The following is a 13,441-nucleotide window of genomic DNA, read 5'->3' on the forward strand; positions in this document are numbered from 1 at the left end:
TTGAAGGTATTTTACTCAATATTATTTCTAATGAAGCAAGTTAAGGATTATTAGTTACATTTTACAAATGGAAAGCTTGAAATTCAGTAGTGAGAACTTGGATTTTGAAAGATTGTAGTGCTCTCTAAAATGAGCACTTTTTTATTAATTAAAAAAATTAACAAACAAAACATTTAGAAATCATTCCATTCTACATATATAATCAGTAATTCTTAATATCATCACATAGTTGCATATTCATCATTTCTTAGTACATTTGCATCAATTTAGAAAAAGAAATAAAAAGACAACAGAAAGAAATAAAATGAAAATAGAGAAAAAAACTATATGTACCATACCCCTTACCCCTCGCTTTCATTTACCACTATTTCAAACTGAATTTATTTTAACATTTGTTCCCCCTATTATTTATATTCCATATGTTCTACTCTTCTATTGATATAGTAGCTAAAGGGGGCATCAGACATAAGGTTTTCACATTCACAGAGTCTCATTGTGAAAGCTATATCATTGTTCAATCATCATCAAGAAACATGGCTACAGGAACACAGCACTACATTTTCAGGCATTTCCCCCCAGCCTCTCCACTACATCTTGAACAACAATGTGATATCTACTTAATACGTAAGAATAACCTGCAGGATAACCTCTCGCCTCTGTTTGGAATCTCTCAGCCATTGACACTTTGTCTCTAAAATGAGCACTCTTACAAAATTAATCTAATATAAAATTTAAGTCAAATTGTAGGTATTTAAATATGCATATAGCTCTTCTATTTCTGATCTTTTCTTTCACCTGCATTTGTTTTCTAATTCCTAACTACCCTCACTTTTTTCTTCATAACACTCTTAACATTTCTCATTCCTTTGTTTTCACAGAAGCTCTGAGAGTCCTTGACTGGAAGGATTTGGGGTTTATTCCACAAATTTCAACAATGCTTAAAATTTCTTCATATTCACTTACTATCCATAGAAGGAAAAACAAAATACTGGATCAGTCATAGGGGACAGTCAAATAAAATTTAATTTTATTAAATTAAGTAAATTAAATAAACTCTTCTGTTTTGCATTAGATAAAAATACTGCTTTAAAAAAACTGTAGTAGGATTAAAATGATCTATATTCTACAGTCCGTATTAGAGTTAGATCAGTAAAACAAAATAAAGAATCTAAAATAATGAGGGTATATATTTCTCATTGAATTTCTATTAATAGAAAAATGATGTTTTTTTAACCTTAGTTCCCCAAACTTCTACTGAGCATTGTCCATTATATCTTAGAAGTGATCCAAAAAATTGCATCAATTTAGGCTACAAATTGTGTTAGCTTCAACAGTTTTTTTTTCAGAGCCCCTTTCATATTCCTCAGACTGTAGATTATGGAGTTCAGCATGGGGAAGACCACAGTAACATGTAGAAAACAATTTGTTCCTCTGAAGGCATTAGTTAGAACTTGGATAAGAGCAGATATAGAGACTAGAGATACAGTAAAAAATGACAGGAATCAAGTGGGAGCAGGAGGTGGAAAAGGCTTTAAGGTGGTCCTATGTGGAATGGAACCTCAAGATGGTGGCAATGATAAAGAGGTAGGAGGCCAGTGTGAGCCCAGTAAGGGTGATGACATTGGAACTCATGAGGAAGAGGAGCATAGCTTGGTGATTCTCTTTTCCATCACATGCTAACCCCACTAGATATGGAAAATTACAGAAGAAGTCATCCATACTATGGTCACCCAAAAAGTCGCATGTGGATGTGCTGTTGGTCAGTATTATTGCATTGATAAAGGCTCCAGAATAGGAATATACAGCTAAACAGATGCACAATTTCTTTGACATGACTTGAACATAAAGCAGGGTGTTGGAAGGGGCAAAATCATACACTCAGTATAGCTCAGCCTAATAGAGAAGAAGAACTGAGCTATGGAGCCAGCAAAGGAGGTTGTTTTAGCTTGTTAAAGCTTACAGTCTAAGGCCATGAAAATGTCCTCATCAAGACATTGAGGGAAAGATACTGTCATGGTCAGGTTCATGTGTCAACCTGGCCAAGTGGTGGTACCTGTTTTGTCTGGTTGGGCGAGTGCTGGCTTGTCTGTGCTATGAGGACATTTCATAGAATTAAATCATGATCACGTTGGTTGCATCCACAGCTGATTCTATTTGTAATCATCCAAGGGGAGTGTCTTCTACAGTGAGTGAAGCTTAATCGAATCACTGGAAGCTTTTAAGGAGGATTCAGAAGAGACAGGCTCGCTTCCTGCTTTGGCTGGTGAGCTGCTGCTGTTGAGTTCATCCAAACCCTCCATCAGAATCTTCAGCTTCATAGCCTGCCCTATGGATATTGGATTCTCCATTCCTATGGTTACATGAGACCCTTTTATAAATTTTATATTTATGGATATTTCCTGTTGATTTTGTTTCTCTAGGGAACCCTAACTAATACAGATACCTTAATTCCAAAGTTCCTTCTGCTCCAAAAGTCTCTGGCTGTGTGGCCTCTTTTGGTTCTAAGCTTTTTCCAAAATGATCCCCTCTTAAAGGGCTCCAGTAAGTAACCCCACTTTGAATGGTTGGAGATACATCTCCATGGAAACCAACTAATCAAAAGCTACCATACACAGTTGGGTGGGTCATATATCCATGGAAACAATAAAAAAGATCTTACTCAGCAATATTGAATTAGGATTAAAGGACATGGTTTTTCTGGGTTACAAAATTGCTTCAAACCAAGACAGAGATGCTCTTGTCTTCAGAGTGCAGATCGCAAGGACCTTTGGCATGTAGCCAGAGGAATTCAAGAGATCCAGGAAAGACAAATTCCCAATGAAAAAAATACATTTTTTTCATTGTCGGTGGCTAGCCTGGAATCATTACAGATCAATAGGATGAGTGTGGTAAATCCCAGTCACTAAGTATGTGTCTATTACCCCCGCCCCCCAGATAAGATCACTGCATCACAGGGTCTGTAGTGAAGCCCACCAGGATGAATTCATTCACAATTTGATTCTCTCTCCATGGTGAAAAAGACCTCACAAATGGAGCAGAGAAGAATTAATTCTTTCAATAGATAACAGATTATGGATTTCTGTGATCCAAGACCATGTGCTATGGTCAAGTACACAACAATGAGAGACAAGGAAATCTGAGCAGTAATACTTGACTTGGGTTGGTAGCCCTTAATATATTTCTTTCTGTAAAATACATTTAATAAAAATAATGCCATAATTTTTCTGAGGGTCCATGTATCAAAAATTAGCCTTGTGTCCCAAGCTGGTATTCTATTAATGAAAGTTTGCCAGCATGAAATAGAATTTTCTACCTATCTCTTTCATTTTTTTAGGTAAATGGGCAACTTACCTAAAATTTTGAGTAATACTATCACCTGGAATGATCAAATCTGTGGTCTTGTTACATAAGTTTTTGGATCCCAAGGTTTGTAGATTCCTGCAGCTTTTCATGGAGTGGGGAATGACTAACAAGACAATAAAAGCAATTGGGTCTTGAAATATCAAGTCTATTTAATAAGATGGAGAAAAGAATTTGGGGAGATTGCGATTCTCTGTGAAAACTGTAATCCATTGCTATTTTTATTCCTGTTACATTTTGGGTTATAAATATGTTAAACTAACAATATGTGTAAACTAAACCCATAAGATATGCACTACGTATATACCCCTCTCTTTTAAGATGTCTGCACATAAATTCTAATTTTCTATCTAATGCATGATATCTATGTGCCCCTCTAATTCCATTCTTAACCCTTGTCTAGATTTCTTTTTGTTCTGCATGGCTAAGATATATATATTACTTGCAACAATGGTCTGATTTGTTCAAGGTCTTCTTAGTGGGTTTGCCAATGTTGGCTGGCAGTGACAAAAGTGAGGTCAGAATGTTTGTTCCCAGGTACTTCCCTTCAAGGTTGCCACAAGCCTATTGCATCCTTGGATAGAGACCATACTTCATATCAGACAATCCATTTACAAAACTCTCCCTCCATTCTCTTTAACACTCACATTCTTTTTTCTCAGTGCTAGATGTGGTAAGAGTTCTCAGTAATGACTAGTCCTGAGATTATTATACTCTTCCATGTGATTTCCCCAAAATATATGCATTCCTTTGCAAAAGTTACCTTATTAAACCCTCTTAAAATCACACATTTTAGGTGGGACAACTGTTACTTTTTGGGTTGATAATTCATACTGTTCCTAGATGTAGCTTCAGGTGACAAATATCCAAAATGATCAGAAATGCTCACATATTTGATGAATAAATACATGAACAACTTGCTGGGGGTCTTCAGGGGAACAAAGAGACTCTGGTAACCCATGTATCCAAGTCATTATGGCTCCTGGTAAGAAGTGCAGTTGGTAAATCAGGTTTCAAGACATCAGATGCCTATAACAGTCATAGAAATAGGAATGATAAATCTTGTAGAGACAGTGAGTCTGCTGGTATTGAAACCAGTGTATATCTACTTGAAAGGCAAATAGACAGTCAGTAAGTCCATTGTATCTTAAGACAAGTCTTTCATCTCCTGTGGTCCTACAAATGATATTGCCTAAGAACTAAGGCTATGTCTGATTGTTAGGATTGCAGAATTGCAGTCCAAATAAACAATTGACTTTGGGAATGGAAAAATAAGAGTACCACATAGAAAGTATTGGAATCATGAGACCTAAAATGGAGGCATTTGGGTCCAGAAAGTCAAATCTGAGAATTTGAAACTCAATTCTCCATGAGCTTCCATACCTTAAAATGTAGTTCTATCTCACCATTTTTAGGCAAATAAGGTAATGTACTAGCTGAAAAGTTTCCTTCGACCACATATGGGAGGTCTTAAGTGCAGTATTGCCATATTGGCTCTGAACTCTTTCTCTTTCTGTGAGTTCCATTAAGGACCTTAGTTAAACTAGTTAAGACCTACCTTGTATGTGTGGGGTCACAACTCCATGTAGAAAATCTAGTTGAAAGGTCACACCCACAATTGGGCAGGTCACATCTCCGTGGAAACAATCTAGTCAAAAGATTCCACCCTACAACAGATTTGCTGCCACAATATTGGACTAGGATGAAAAGAACATGAGTTTTCTGGGGTATTTAACAGTATTTAATGGTTTCGAACCAGCACATGAAGGTCTTACTTTGTCTCATTGTTTTATCTCCTCTATTACCTTATGCAGCATGGGGAAGAGAGAAATTGCTTGATAAATACGATATGATATAAATGAGTAAACATATATATGGCCTGATATATAGATAAAGTTTAAACTAACCGTGCTTTTGGGCTAATCAACAAATTCCCCATTTCTCAATTTCATGGTTTGTAAAATGAGACAATTTCATTAATTGATAATAATATATCTCTGGTTAAATTTCTATGTTTTTTTTTCTGATCATTTTCAACATTAGTATTGTTAACTACAAATAATTCTTGAGGATCTGTGATGTGAATTTGCAGACTTAAATTTTTCTTTCATGGTTATTCATCTGTATAACTGACAATCACAAATTAAATTGTTAATTTTTAGTTTTACTGGACTTTTTATGTTTAGGAGAGTCATCTCTCCATATTTCATTCTAGAAGCATAAGTGGGCATTATAACTGGATGTCTGGCAACAGGATAGCACTGGAAGATTCTCTTTACTTTTACCAACATATCTCAAATGATTCTCAAACTTAAAGATTTTGCCAAGATTATCACTATTGAAAAGAGGATTCTTTTTTTTTACATTTTTTTATTAATTAAAAAAATTAACTAACACAACATTTAGAAATCATTCCATTCTACATATGCAATCAGTAATTCTTAATATCATCACATAGATGTATGATCATCATTTCTTAGTACATATGCATCAATTTAGAAAAAGAAATAGCAAGACAACAGAAAAAGAAATAAAATGATAATATAGAGAAAAAATAAAAATAAAAATAAAAATACAAAAATATATAAGAAAAAAAACACTATAGCTCAGATGCAGCTTCATTCAGTGTTTTAACATAATTACATTACAATTAGGTAGTATTGTGCTGTCCATATTTTTTTTTTTAGAAATCATACCATTCTACATATGCAATCAGTAATTCTTAACATCATCACATAGATGTATGATCATCGTTTCTTAGTACATTTGCATTGGTTTAGAAGAACTAGCAATACAACCAAAAAAGATATAGAATGTTAATATAGAGAAAAAAATAAAAGTAATAATAGTAAGAACAAAAAAAAACAAAACAAAACAGAACAAAAACCTATAGCTCGGATGCAGCTTCATTCAGTGTTTTAACATGATTACTTTACAATTAGGTATTATTGTGCTGTCCATTTTTGAGTTTTTGTATCTAGTCCTATTGCACAGTCTGTATCCCATCAGCTCCAATTACCCATTATCTTACCCTGTTTCTAACTCCTGCTGAACTCTGTTACCAATGACATATTCCAAGTTTATTCTCGAGTGTCGATTCACATCATTGGGACCATACAGTATTTGTCTTTTAGTTTTTGGCTAGACTCACTCAGCATAATGTTCTCTAGGTTCATCCATGTTATTACACGCTTCATAAGTTTATCCTGCCTTAAAGCTGCATAATATTCCATCGTATGTATATACCACAGTTTGTTTAGCCACTCGTCTGTTGATGGACATTTTGGCTGTTTCCATCTCTTTGCAATTGTAAATAACGCTGCTATAAACATTGGTGTGCAAATGTCCGTTTGAGCTTTTGCCCTTAATTCCTTTGAGTAGATTCCCAGCAATGGTATTGCTGGGTCGTATGGCAATTCTATATTCAGCTTTTTGAGGAACCGCCAAACTGCCTTCCACAGTGGTTGCACCATTTGACATTCCCACCAACAGTGGATAAGTGTGCCTCTTTCTCCGCATCCTCTCCAGCACGTGTCATTTTCTATTTTGTTGATAATGGCCATTCTGGTGGGTGTGAGATGATATCTCATTGTGGTTTTGATTTGCATTTCTCTAATGGCCAGGGACATTGAGCATCTCTTCATGTGCCTTTCGGCCATTTGTATTTCCTCCTCTGAGAGGTGTCTATTCAAGTCTTTTTCCCATTTTGTAATTGGGTTGGCTGTCTTTTTGTTGTTGAGTTGAACAATCTCATTATAAATTCTGGATACTAGACCTTTATCTGATATGTCGTTTCAAAATATTGATTCCCATTGTGTAGGCTGTCTTTCTACTTTCTTGATGAAGTTCTTTGATGCACAAAAGTGTTTAATTTTGAGGAGTTCCCATTTATTTATTTCCTTCTTCAGTGCTCTTGCTTTAGGTTTGAGGTCCATAAAACTGCCTCCAATTGTAAGTTTCATAAGATATCTCCCTACATTTTCCTCTAACTGTTTTATGGTCTTAGACCTAATGTTTAGATCTTTGATTCATTTTGAGTTAACTTTTGTGTAGGGTGTGAGATATGGGTCTTCTTTCACTCTTTTGCATATGGATATCCAGTTCTCTAGGCACCATTTATTGAAGAGACTGTTCTGTCCCAGGTGAGTTGGCTTGACTGCCTTATCAAAGATCAAATGTCCATAGATGAGAGGGTCTATATCTGAGCACTCTATTCGATTCCATTGGTCGATATATCTATCTTTATGCCAATACCATGCTGTTTTGACCACTGTGGCTTCATAATATGCCTTAAAGTCAGGCAGTGCAAGACCTCCAGCTTCGTTTTTTTCTTCAAGATGTTTTTAGCAATTCGGGGCACCCTGCCCTTCCAGATAAATTTGCTTATTGGTTTTTCTATTTCTGAAAAATAAGTTGTTGGGATTTTGATTGGTATTGCATTGAATCTGTAAATCAATTTAGGTAGGATTGACATCTTAACTATATTTAGTCTTCCAATCCATGAACACGGTATGCCCTTCCATCTGTTTAGGTCTTCTGTGATTCCTTTTAGCAGTTTTTTGTAGTTGTCTTTATATAGGTTTTTTGTCTCTTTAGTTAAATTTATTCCTAGGTATTTTATTCTTTTAGTTGCAATTGTAAATGGGATTCGTTTCTTGATTTCCCCCTCCACTTGTTCATTGCTAGTGTATAGAAATGCTACAGATTTTTGAATGTTGATCTTGTAACGTGCTACTTTGCTGTACTCATATATTAGCTCTAGTAGTTTTGTTGTGGATTTTTCCGGGTTTTCGACGTATAGTATCTTATCGTCTGCAAACAGTGATAGTTTTACTTCTTCCTTTCCTATTTTGATGACTTGTATTTCTTGTTCTTGTCTAATTGCTCTGGCTAGAACCTCCAACACAATGTTGAATAATAGTGGTGATAGTGGACATCCTTGTCTTGTTCCTGATCTTAGGGGGAAAGTTTTCAATTTTTCCCCATTGAGGATGATATTAGCTGTGCGTTTTTCATATATTCCCTCTATCATTTTAAGGAAGTTCCCTTGTATTCCTATCCTTTGAAGTGTTTTCAACAGGAAAGGATGTTGAATCCTGTCAAATGCTTTCTCTGCATCAATTGAGATGATCATGTGATTTTCTGCTTTGATTTGTTGATATGGTGTATTACATTAATTGATTTTCTTATGTTGAACCATCCTTGCATACCTGGGATGAATCCTACTTGGTCATTATGTATAATTCTTTTAATGTGTTGTTGGATACGATTTGCTAGAATTTTATTGAGGATTTTTGCATCTGTATTCATTAGAGAGATTGGCCTGTAGTTTTCTTTTTTTGCAATATCTTTGCCTGATTTTGGTATGAGGGTGATGTTGGCTTCATAGAATGAATTAGGTAGTTTTCCCTCCACTTCCATTTTTTGAAGAGTTTGAGGAGAGTTGCTACTAATTCTTTCTGGAATGTTTGATAGAATTCAGATGTGAAGCCGTCTGGTCCTGGACTTTTCTTTTTAGGAAGCTTTTGAATGACTGATTCAGTTTCTTTACTTGTGATTGGTTTGTTGAGGTCATCTATGTCTTCTTGAGTCAAAGTTGGTTGTTCATGTCTTTCCAGGAACCCGTCCATTTCCTCTAAATTGTTGTATCTATTAGCGTAAAGTTGTTCATAGTATCCTGTTATTACCTCCTTTATTTCTGTGAGGTCAGTAGTTATGTCTCCTCTTCCATTTCTGATCTTATTTATTTGCATCCTCTCTCTTCTTCTTCTTGTCAATCTTGCTAAGGGCCCATCAATCTTATTGATTTTCTCATAGAACCAACTTCTGGCCTTATTGATTTTCTCTATTGTTTTCATGTTTTCAATTTCATTTATTTCTGCTCTGATCTTTGTTATTTCTTTCCTTTTGCTTGCTTTGGGATTAGTTTGCTGTTCTTTCTCCAGTTCTTCCGAGTGGACAGTTAATTCCTGCATTTTTGCCTTTTCTTCTTTTCTGATATAGGCATTTAGGGCACTAAATTTTCCTCTTAGCACTGCCTTTGCTGCATCCCATAAGTTTTGATATGTTGTGTTTTCATTTTCATTCGCCTTGAGGTATTTGCTAATTTCTCTTGCAATTTCTTCTTTGATCCATTGGTTGTGGTGTGTTGTTGAGCCTCCACGTATTTGTGAATTTTCTGGCACTCCACCTATTATTGATTTCCAACTTCATTCCTTTATGATCCAAGAAAGTGTTGTGTATGATTTCAATCTTTTTAATTTGTTAAGACTTGCTTTGTGACCCAGCATACGGTCTATCTTTGAGAATGATCCATGAGCACTTGAGAAAAAGATGTATCCTGCTGTTGTGGGATGTAATGTCCTATAAATGTCTGTTAAGTCTAGCTCATTTATAGTAATATTCAGATTCTCTATTTCTTTATTGATCCTCTGTCTAGATGTTCTGTCCATTGATGAGAGTGGTGAATTGAAGTCTCCAACTATTATGGTATTTATGTCTATTTCCCTTTTCAGTGTTTACTGTGTATTCCTCACGTATTTTGGGGCATTCTGGTTCGGTGCATAAATATTTATGATTGTTATGTCTTCTTGTTTAATTGTTCCTTTTATTAGTAGATAGTGTCCTTCTTTTTCTCTTTTAACTGTTTTACATTTGAAGTCTAATTTGTTGGATATTAGTATAGCCACTCCTGTTCTTTTCTGGTTGTTATTTGCATGAAATATCTTTTTCCAACTTTTCACTTTCAACCTATGTTTATCTTTGTGTCTAAGATGTGTTTCCTGTAGACAGCATATAGAAGAATCCTGTTTTTTAATCCATTCTGCCAATCTATGTCTTTTGATTGGGGAATTCAGTCCATTTACGTTTAGTGTTATTACTGTTTGGATAATATTTTCCTCTACCATTTTGCCTTTTGTATTATATATATCATATCTGATTTTCCTTCTTTCTACACTCTTCTGCATACTTCTCTCTTCTGTCTTTTTGTATCTGACTCTAGTGCTCCCTTTAGTATTTCTTGCAGAACTGGTCTCTTGGTCACAAATTCTCTCAGTGACTTTTTGTCTGAGAATGTTTTAATTTCTCCCTCATTTTTGAAGGATAATTTTGCTGGATATAGGAGTCTTGGTTGGCAGTTTTTCTCTTTTAGTAATTTAAATATATCATCCCACTGTCTTCTAGCTTCCATGGTGCTGCATAGATTCAAAAACTGTCTCCTCTTATTTGCCTTGACATGCCCTGACATGTCCAAACATCTCTCGTTCTTGCAAGCCTTGCTAATCTAAACCCCTGCCTAGCAACTCCTGAGCATATATCACCACACCCCCTAACCAATCCACATCCTACATGACTCCATACCAGCCGTCCATCAAAGGTTCCCCGCCTCCGTCACCTCCCCTTCACCAACCCTATATATTCACTGTGTTTCCCCCTCTCGGGAGCCTAGCCTCTAAGCCTTGCCAGCCAGCTAGGTTCTGTGAGTCACTCCTGCAATAAACAGCTGCAAATATTTTTTGCTCTCGGTTTATTGTGCTCACACGCCCTCCAGACCTTCAAGCCCCGTGGTTTTGGCTGACGCTGCTCTCCAGCTGACCCACACCCGAGGACGAGACCCCAATGCGGTCGGGCAAGGCAAGCCCCATGCCGCAATTGGTGCCCGAACAGGGACACTCTTCATCTGCCCATCGGACCCCAGCGCACCCTAGGACCTCGTCGGAGGTAAGCGCCCTCGGCATTAGCACTCCAACCCCCTAGGTCCGAACCGGAGTGGCTAATTGTCTCACTAAATTTTGGTTAGCATGGGTAGCAGAATTACTCGGCAGCAGGCACTACAGGTCCGTGCCCTAGCGGCACTCTTAGACACTCATAAGTGTAAAGTCTCTGTTAAGCAGCTGCAGGTTTATTGGGATCTCCTGCTTCCTTTTAACCCGTGGCTAGTTACTTGCCACCTGTGGAGTACAGATACTTATGATCAGCTAATTGCTAGAGTAACAGACAAAATGGAGCACGAGTGTAAGCGTTTCCCTCCAGGGTTGCTCCCCATTCTCATTACCATTCGCTCCTGCCTTCAGGGCTCCTCGCCGCCGACAGATGGCCGCCCGGCCTGGGTGATGGCCATGGAGACTGATGGCTCTGATTCTGAGTCAGACTCGGATGCCAAGTCGCTGCTCGATCAGCTTAATAATCGGTTAGAGGTAGATCCTCCGAGAGATACAAATGGCGGCCTTCCGGCTTCTTCCTCGAGTAAAGATCAGGTCAACAGGAAGAACCTCTACCCCGCCCTCCCGAAAGAGAGTGGCCAGGGGCCATCTCGTGACTCACTTCCTCCCAATCCACTTCCGCCTCCTCCGGAGTTAAAAAAGCGGAACAACACTCCCTTGGCCCCTCCTCTCACAGGGGAGGAGCCTGGTCCGCCATCTTATACCCCTCTTCTGCCATTTTCTGAGGGGGAGGAGCCCAATCCGCCATTTCGTGAAACCCGCCCGCTGTTTTGTGACTCCGGGGCCACGGCCGCCGGCCCAGTCTGGCCTGGTAGCCCACCTGTTCAGTCCGCTGCAGCGGCATGGCCTACTGATCCCCAGCAGCCCCTCCCACCGCCCATGGTTGGATGCTTCCCTATGAATCTCCAGCCGACGCAGCAGCGCCCACTTGCTTGGTATCCTCGCAGAGCAGAGGCAATCAAGCAACTGCGCAAAGCGGTCAAGGAAGACGGGTTTGCGAGTCCATACGCGACCCACCTGCTAGAGGAAATGTCCACACAGCTTAATACACCTCACGATTGGACAACTCTAGCCAGAGCTATTCTCACCCCAGGCCAGTATGTTGATTGGAAGGTGCACTTCAACTCGGAGGCCGAGCGGGCTGCTCGACAGCTAGCTTACTAAGGAGGGCCTCCAGGCCTCGGCATCCCTCTCGAGTCTTTCCTCGGGATCGGTCTGTACTTCGACCCAGCAGTCTATATCGCTGCCCCGAATGGGTTTTGGGTTCAGTTGCGAGAAGTAGCCATGCGGGCCTTCCGTAGTTGTTCAGCCTCCAGACCAGAACAGATTACCAAGTTAACTCAGAAACCAGATGAGGATTTCGCCTCCTTTGTCTCTAGAGTATAAGAGGCTTGCAGAAACAAAATACATGATTATCAGGGGCAAAACGCACTGGCTAAGGAACTCATATTTGAGGGAGCCCATCCCATCTTCAGACAAGCGCTAGCAGGCGTTCGGGAGAAGTCCATCTCTGACTGGGTACTTGCTTGTTCTAACATTAATCCTTCCGCACGAGGCCTTGCTGACTCCCTAGCACTCGCACTTAGAGCTACTAATGAGTGTTATCAGTGTGGTGAGTCTGGACATTTTGCTCGGGAGTGTCCTAATCGACCTGACCTGAGAGACACGGGGGCCAAGCAACCGGAAGGGAGACGCTGGCAAGAGCGGAAGCCCAAAACCCCTTGCCCAAAGTGTAACAATGGCTATCACTGGGCACACAATTGCCACGCACCTAACCCGCCTTTAAACTTCCAAGGGGGCAGGTCTCAGCCCCGTCCCCAAGAGACCCGGGGTGTCAGCAGGAACACCCCCAAACCATAATGTGGACCATTCCCATAACCCCGAACAAGCCCACCCGTAAACTAAAAATCAGAGCTGATTGGCTTCTTGGTACGGTGGACTCGGGAGCAGAAATTTTATGCCTTCCTGCCAAATGGAAAAATCTGTGCCCAACTACCGCAGGGCCCGCGGTAATCGGTGCCATGGGCTCTGCCCCCTCGGCGAGAGTCGCCATCCCCCTTACATGGGAGGATGAAGAAGGCCGCCGAGGTGTCTTCAGGCCATTGTTTCTAAGTACCATAGATCAGATCCTGTGGGGAAGAGACATCCTTGCAGCGGCGGGGGCAGTGATTACTACTCATCCCCCCCAATAGTTTGCGCCACTGCTCGCGTTACACCTCCGGCACCCACTCCTCTTCAATGGGACACAGAGGACCCTATCTGGGTGGAGCAATGGCCACTTCCGTCCCACAAGTTAACAATTTTAGAGCAACTAGTGCAAGAGCAATTGGCCGCAGGACACATAGAGCCATCATGCA

This window comes from Tamandua tetradactyla, chromosome 9, assembly GCF_023851605.1.
Source record: "Tamandua tetradactyla isolate mTamTet1 chromosome 9, mTamTet1.pri, whole genome shotgun sequence".
NCBI classification, from domain to species: domain Eukaryota; kingdom Metazoa; phylum Chordata; class Mammalia; order Pilosa; family Myrmecophagidae; genus Tamandua; species Tamandua tetradactyla.